This window comes from Gavialis gangeticus, unplaced genomic scaffold (assembly GCF_001723915.1).
Source record: "Gavialis gangeticus isolate Ggan-Ray unplaced genomic scaffold, GavGan_comp1, whole genome shotgun sequence".
NCBI classification, from domain to species: Eukaryota; Metazoa; Chordata; order Crocodylia; family Gavialidae; genus Gavialis; species Gavialis gangeticus.
Window position 1 is genome coordinate 25,246,765 of NW_017729032.1, and position 8,492 is coordinate 25,255,256.

Sequence of the window (8,492 nt, forward strand, 5' to 3'; positions counted from 1 at the left end):
AGGAAAGGTGAGAGACAGGCTGGGTGTGGGGGAGAAGGGGGATGAATAGTGGAGAGGTACCTGGGCAGTCAGATGTCAGGCAGGTTATAATGTGTCATGAATCCAATGTTTATATTTAGTCCATGATTTTTAGTATCCAGGAGGTTGATGAAGTGAAGTTCATAGGCTTGTCTCTGGGAAGTGTTTTGTAGGTTTCTTTTGAGGAGCAGGACTGAGAGATTGGAGAGAGAGTGGCTTTCGTGTAAGAAATGTACTCCCACTGGTAATTGGGTATTATTGTCTTTGATGGATTTCCGGTGTGCATTCATTGTGGTGTGTAGTTGTTGTTTGGTCTCTTCTATGTATTTTCCATCAGGGCATTTGGTGCACTGGATAAGATATATAACATTTCTGGAGGTGCATTTGGTGTGTTCTGGGCCTAAGGAAGTTTGCTTCTGGTGATGAGTTTAGCAAAGTTCAGTGCTTGTTTGAAGGCTAGGGTGGGTGTCTCTGGGAAGATCTCTTTAAGAATAGGGTATCTTTCTCATATGGGTTGCAATTGTTTTAGGATTTTCTATATGGGTTCGAGGGAGGGGTGATACGTTATAACCAACGGTGTGCAGTTCATGTGGGTTTTTCTTTTGTACTGCAGAAATTCTTTATGTGGTATCTGGGTGGCTCTTTCAAATGTGTGATCTATCTCTCTGGAGGAGTGTCCTTGTTGGGTGAAAGCCTTTTTAAGATTGGTGAGGTGGCAATCCCGTGTGTTCTCCTCAGTGCAAATTTGGTAGTATCTGAGTCCTTGGCTGTATATCACAGCTTTTTTGGTGTGTTTAGGGTGACTGCTGGTTCTGTGCAGATATGTATGTTAGTCTGTGGGTTTCTTGTATAATGAGGTCTGTATTTTGCCATTATGAATGCTGATCATCGTATCTAAAAAGGAGATGTTGGTGCTGGAGTATTCAAGAGATAGTCGGATGGAGGGATGGTGATTGTTGAATTTCTGATGGAACTCAATTAGAGACTGCCGGTTTTCAGTCCAAATGATGATGTCATTGATATATCTTAAATATAACAAGGGTTTGATGGTGCAGTCCTTGAGAACTTTTTCTTCCAGGTGGCTCCTAAAAGGTTGGCATACTGTGAAGCCATTTTGGTGCCCATAGCTGTTCCCATTATCTGGAGGAAGTGTTGGTTATTATAAGTGAAATTGTTGTGTGTGAGGATGAAGTGTATAAGGTCAGTAATATCTTTGGGTCTGTACTCTGAGTTGTAGTCTCCACTGTTTAGAATGACTCTGGCTCCTCCTTTATTTGCTGATTTTATTACTATTTGGTGGTTAGATCTTAGAGAGTCTATGGCTTTTCTCTCTGGTTGAGAGAGGTTATGGTGGCATGTGTTGTTGATTATTTCATTGTTCATTCTTCCCCTGAAGCAGCCAATGTAGTCATCAAGGTTAGAGTTGTGTCCATTGTAATGTCTCCAATCTGATGTTTTGTTGCGTTTCTGGGGGTGGATCTTTTCCTCAATGTTGTCAGAAGATGAGTTGCTGTTGGATGTGGATTGATTTTGGTCATGGAAATATTCCTTGAGGTGGAGGTGTCACAAGAATGCTTCTAGTTCTCCCCATTGAAGTATTTTATTAGGGTATTTTTCTGTACAGAAATGTAGACCTTTATGGAGGACAGATTTTTCAGTATTGGTAAGTCTGTGTGTGGAGAGATTGATGCTATTTGAGGGATGGTCACTACTTTAAGTTTCATCGAGTCTGAGGTTGGAATGTTGTAAGGTGTTGGTGTTGTTCCTCTGATGGTTGTTTTGTGGCTGGGGAGCTTGTTCTTGGAGTAATTTGTTCCATTTCTTCTCTTACGTTGGATGAATGTTGTAGAAATGTTTCTCTCACAAGAAAACCACTCTCTCTCCAATTTCTCAGTTCTAATCCTCAAAGGAAACTTACAAAACAGTTCTCAGAGACAAACCTATGAATTCCACTTCATCAACTTCCTGGATAGTAAAAATCATAGACTAAATATAGACATTGGTTTTATGATGCATTATAACCTGCCTGACATCTGACTCCCCAGGTACATCTCCACTATTTATCCCCATTCTTTCCCCCTAGATATCTAGGGGTCAAAAAAACCCACCCTATGCTGCTCCTTTGCAGCATGGAGAACAGCTGAGTGCATGGTATGTGGCACTGCAGACATGTCAACATAAACCACTGCGACCTAAATGTACAAACTAAAGCAAAGAATCACTCCATTCTTTCTGGAGGACAAAAAGCGGGACAGTGGGTTTCAGCATTAATGGGATTTTTCTTTGCAGGAACTCAATCAGTAAATTTATGTTGTTCGTCCTTTGCAAGCAAGGATGGCCGCTTCTAGCTGGGGCGGTGAGTTGGGGGCGGTAAGAGAGAAAGGAAGCAGGAAAGAAAAAGGGAGGGACAAAAGAGAAAGGGAGAAAGAGAGGAAAAAGGAGAAAGACAAGAGAGGAAAGAGAGGAGGGGGTGGAGGTTATGTTGTGTGAGTATACAGGTGATTTATAAGCCCAATATTTGCGTTGAGCAATCTGTTACAGCAGGGGCAGGAGAGCATTGAGGATTGGACGTGAGAGGCCCTCATTTTCCTCGCCAGTAAATGACGGCATGCAACTGGCACCATAATGAGTAAATAAACATGAAGGATCACTGACATGAAGCAGGTACCTGGCCTTTATTTCATTAAATTTAAAACATTTCTTAAAAGTCCAGCAAGATATTCTGAGGCTCAAAATCTCAAGTGTCATTCTCCAGAGCAGGGCTCTGGTAAAATCCCCCAGAAATATTATGTCTTGTGATTGTCCTTGATCTGTATTGACCTTTATCTTACAGTTGTGATATGCAACTCTGAGGATTGCACTGAATTGTTGAAAACGTAAACGTAAGTTATGATCTTCAAAGCTGACTAAAGAATTTGCTCTACTGCTCTCATTGCAAGTTTCTCCCTGGTTCAGAAGATCCAACCTCTGTTGTGTACATCACAATGAATGCTACGTGTTTATGTCTGAGAGTAGTACTTAGCCATGAATATTTAACAAGTAAAGAGATAAAATGGGAATATAAGAAAATACACATCCATTTAATTGGTTCTATAACCCTAGCTATATTTAGGTAATGCAAAGCCTTTCAGTTCTAGTTTCTTTTTCTCCTTCAAAGTAACACAACATAACATGGTAAAGTAATAGGACTGTGCACTGTGAATAACTGGTAGCCATCAGAAATGAAAACCAAGGGAGCAGAGAGAAGATCCCCATAGTCTACTGGGATGTTATTTCTTCCTAGATTAGGCAGTAATTTTAAAGAGTTTGTTCCTCTTTGGACCTCAGTCTACCTCTGTTTTGCAACCCCAATGTGTCATGTCAGAAGTAGACCACAGGGAAAAGAGAAAATATATATGAGGAGTTTATTTTTCCGTAAGCTGCCTATTCCTCATACATAACTTGCTGGACCCAGCAAGCTGTGACCTCAGATGAATTGGGTGTCAGCATTATATCAAGGGAGCATAAAAGTGCTTTCTTTTTACAAGTGATTTATTAAGCTAGGATTCAGAGTTGCACATTTATTTCTATCTGAACGTCTAACTCAAACAGAACTGCAGCCTTATGACAGTAGCTGCATTTGCATTTTGCAGATACAAATACCTTTCAAATCACTTACTATACAAGGGATTTCTCTGGCCCTTAACTCACAATTTTATCATCATATATACACACACAAATCATGTCCAGTTATATTCTTTAAAAATATTTCATGGTTAGTTTTTCACACCTTTCTGACCCCTGATGGCAGGCAGTGTATATTTACTTTTAAATTCCATCAGCAGTAAAATGTTCAGCTGCTGATTGCACCAATCTCGTGGCTATTCAGCATGGCAGTTGTCATTTCAGCTTTCTATTTTAGTGTTGCTACCTCTCCAGATATGGGGGTGAAACTATATGATGGAATATATGAACAGCATTTGCTCTAATAACATGCTGTGAAGTTGGTGTGGACAAATATGGGGTTATTCTTCCCCAAACTTCATCCCTATTTTTTGTTTTGTTTTATTATTATTTTTATTACTGTGGTTTTGTCCCTTTACAATTAGAGAGAGGAAGGTAAGTATAATAACTAGGGTGCCTCTGATTAGGAGAGGTCTCCTTGTCGAAGGTAGCTCACAGACTACAAGGATAAATATCTTTAGAGGCCATTGCTGTCTGTTAAATTTGGTCTCATTCTAGTTCAAAATGAGACGTTTACTGTGCAGTTGACTAATTACTGCACAGTTGACTAATGAACTGCTCAATAAATGCAGAAAAAGATATTTTTTTTGCAATTTCTTAGTCGGTCTAATAAAAGGTATAATCTCTGAACCAATAGTTCTAGAGTTTTGCATTTCAGTAAATGTCTCGGCATCTACATGCACATCCCTATTAAGGAGCACAAAACTAAGAAACTCCGCAGCAAGGTAGGACTCTTTTATACAAGTCCTACCTTGCTGCAGAGCTTTTCCTTTTGTGGGCAGCAGCACACATGTAGATGCTGATTGAGCTGGTTGGTGCAGAAGGATGCTTCAGTGTGGGGGGCTGCCTGCCAACTAGCCTTATGCTGAAGCACCCTCATGCTCCAACCAGCCCCTCCAGAGCATTGAGGCTGGCTAGAGCAGTCCCAGCCTGGCATGCTGACCCCCACAGCTTCCCCTGCCAGCCGGGGCTGCTGTGACCTGGCTCAGTGTGCTGTGATCCAGGTGCACATATAAACTTCATATCTGGGAGCTTTCTGGGAGCAATGAACTGCGGAGTAACAAGCTCCACACTTTATTGCATCTACATGTGCACATTAATGGCACATGTAGATGCACCCACTTGGTAGCACTCTGGATTGCTGAAGTACCGAAGGTCTGGCATTATGAAATCACCATTCTACACTTAAAGGGACATCACATTACAAATAAAACCAGATTCTTCAAGTTTTGTAAACTGGTATCGCTCCACTGAAGTAAATAAAGCTATGTATCCTTGAATCAGCTAAGAATCTGGCCCTACAGCTGTAGGAATCAACCTTTGACTTACTTCAGAAACTTAAAATACTCTTAGTAGGTACATCTGTAGCACTTCCTGAGATCTCTACTAGGTTATATTATTTTTTATTACTAAACTGAAATATTACCAAAACTCATTTTAAAAGCTGCTAACACAGTATTAGTTTAGTCTTAGATGCATCCTTATCATGCAGTTTTTTCAAGTTAATGTACAGGATCAAAACAAGCATCCAACTAAGGATATGACAAAGTAAATGATACAAGACAATGAGTTTAGCTTGTTTTTGTACAAAAGTGAAGCCTTTGTATCTGTGAAGTTGATTTACAAGCTGTGTGTTTTGCATAAAATAAAATATACAATAAAGGTCTCCTAAGAGAACCAAATAGCTGTGTTGTATCACTGGTAATAAACCTGGGCTGCTGTATGATAAATAAATAACTTGGGTTTTAAGAATTCTTTGTCAGAGAGCTTTTTCACATTATCTTTTAATCTCCATATAAAAAAAATATTAACATAAAATGAGATACTAAAACAATAATTGGATAAGAAATCTCAGATGTGAATAATATGTGCCCCATCATTTGCCATAAATGAAAATATATAAACAAATGTTGTATGTTATAAAAACTGTTTACCATGTTCTGACTGCCAAAATAGACATTGTGGAGCTGATGGCAGCTGATGCTTTAATGCATCCGATTAGCCCTTTCTCCAGTCTTCCCTACCTTCAGAAGTGGTAACAAAAACAGTACATCTATGGCATCTAAGGGTGGATAGAGCCATTTGCCACATCTAGTCTATGTTCACATGACTTACTTTAAGCCATGTAAATGTAGACAGAATGGGAATGAATGGGACTGTGTGGGACTGGGGGGCGGCTAGCAGGTCCGCTGGTGGGGAGGCTTGGAGCCTGCCTTGGTGGGTCCTACGGGGGTGGGTGTCTCTCTAGGTATAAGGGGGTCAGGGGGCTAAAAATATCCCAGTCAGTGTTGGGGGGCAGGGAGGTAGCTTTAGGAAGAACACAGCTCAGGGGTTGGGACAAGTAGCTCAGCTTTCCTAGCTCTGGGGCTGCAGTCCAAAAGTGCACAGGTGTTTGACAGATCAGGTTAACCTGTTCCTTATCTAAGTTAGTTCACCTCCATTTTTTGCTCAATTTAACCTCTTTGAATGCTTGAATAGATGGACATTTAGATCAATCTAAACCCAGTTAGGTCAATTTTAGTGTAATGGCTGTACCTATCCTAATTACCCTTCTACCTATAAAGCTTCTATCTAAAAAGGAAATTAATGAAATATTAAATACAGAAAATGATACCTAAGTGTAGAAATGCCAGAGACTTCCCGTGAAAAACACTGGGACCTTATTACTGCCATTGGTCGTAGGTAGAAGTTTCTTATATATTATGGGGATAGGCAATATGCTGGAGTAGGGTCATGGATGGGTATAGCTTGTTCAGGAAAGATAGGCAGGGGAAAAAAGGAGGATGTATCCCCCTATGCATAAGGATAATGTACACATGTTCAGAGGTGCAGTATAAAGTGGAAGGTAGGCCTGTTGAAAGCTTCTGGGTAAAGGTCAGAGGGGACAGCGGCATGGTGGGCATAGCCATCAGAAGCCTGGATGAATGAATGCTGGTAAGTACTTAGGTCATAAGAGCATCACTGGCAAGGACAGCACAGGCTCCAGCATTGTGCTTTGAAATAACTGTAGCTCTGCCTGTGTTCTACTCTGGGTATTTCCCCTGCTTCTGGGCTTTGCTGATTGATCCTCTCCCCCCATGACCCCTCCAGCTCTTTTGTGCTACATGTGTCAGGGTGTTTTTAAATCTTCCTCAGATGTTGGCTGTAACCAAGGCTGGGGACTTTGACAGGGGTATGTCAGTGCTCCTGCTAGGAACAAAGCTGGAGATTCCTGGGTATGAGGTCTTCCCCTCCACTCAGCGTCATACTGATCACCATATATGGGGTCAGGCAGGAATTTTACCTCTTGGTCAGATTAGTATGGGCTGTTGGGGGAGGAGGGGGGTTGCCTTCCTCTGTAGTGAGGGGCAAGTTACTGCTACTTGGGATCTCTTGAGCATATGTAGACAACATTTTATAGAAGCAAGATGTTGGTTGCCATGGTTCCCCTTCTTTACCTGTGGCAGATTAGAGTGTTAGGTCTCTGTTGTGTTAGGATTGAGGGTAGTCTTATGTAGAGTTTAGATTATGGTTTGTATAGCATGGCTTGGATGGGGCTGATCTTGCCTTTGGCAGGGGATTGACTAGCTGACGTCTGGAAGTCCCTTCCAGCCCTACTTCTCTATGATTCTTTAAACATTTTATTTATTTAGTTTAAAGGAATAAAGGAAGTACACGTGATATCTAAAGGAAGACCGTCTACAACAACACCTGCCAGTTTGCCTGGCTTTATGAGGTTTCTGGCACGTAGAATCTCTAAGTGTGTTTATGCTAAAGGGAAAAATAATAGGGGCTTGATTAAATCATTAGTCTGCTTACAAGGCAGAATCATGAGAATCAACATCTATTTTTGTGCTGGTTTAATCTATAGTGTTTCAAATGCTGCTAAAAATCTTGAATTAATTTAAAATGGCAGATATGAATGGGTAGTTGCCACAGGTATTTTTCTGCTGTTGGGTATTAATGGGTAAGTGTTAGGAATGAGTTCTTCAGTGAAGAGTTCATAGCTGAGCAGACATTCTTGTCCAGGCTACAGAAATACATAGAAAAACATTTTTTCCAAGGCCAAAAATCCTGCTCATTATTCACAACACATTCACTTTTTGTTTTATTCCTGATGTCAACCTTTCTTCAAATCACATGTCAACATTATGCATTGATTATCTAAAATGGGATCATAAGCCCAGTTACTCTTAAATCAGGAAAAGAAAGTGTCCACACAATATTTCAGGCTTGTTAGATCTTTGGTAATGTGCTTTTGTGCTTGGAAAGAGTTCAAGACTGTGCTAGCAATAATGATATTGACACAATCAGCAGAGCATAGTAGTAGAATTCAATCTATACATAAAGTTTTAGAAATACCAAAGAAAATTAAATATTGTTTGGTAATGAATAATTCCTTCTTCCCCCTGCATTTATATGGGGGCATATTGTGCATTGTTATAATGCTGCTATTTAGTCTTGGTTATTAAAAGGCTTGTTCTTTCTTTATCTACCTGAAGTCATTGTTAAAAATGCAAATGTACTTTAAATAGAATCTAAAGTGTTTATTGACTATACAATGGGACCTAATGACTTAAAATCAGTTCTTAGGTTACAATTATAGTCAGTTTTTATAGCTTTTTTTAAGGAAAAAAAAATCATAATCAAAATTCATAAGTTTTAAATAATCCATCAAAATATATGTTTTTATTAGCATAAATCAGAGGATAAATGTTATTGCTAATGAAGAAAGAATCAGTCACTTGCTGAAAGAAAAAAAAAGAAGGGCA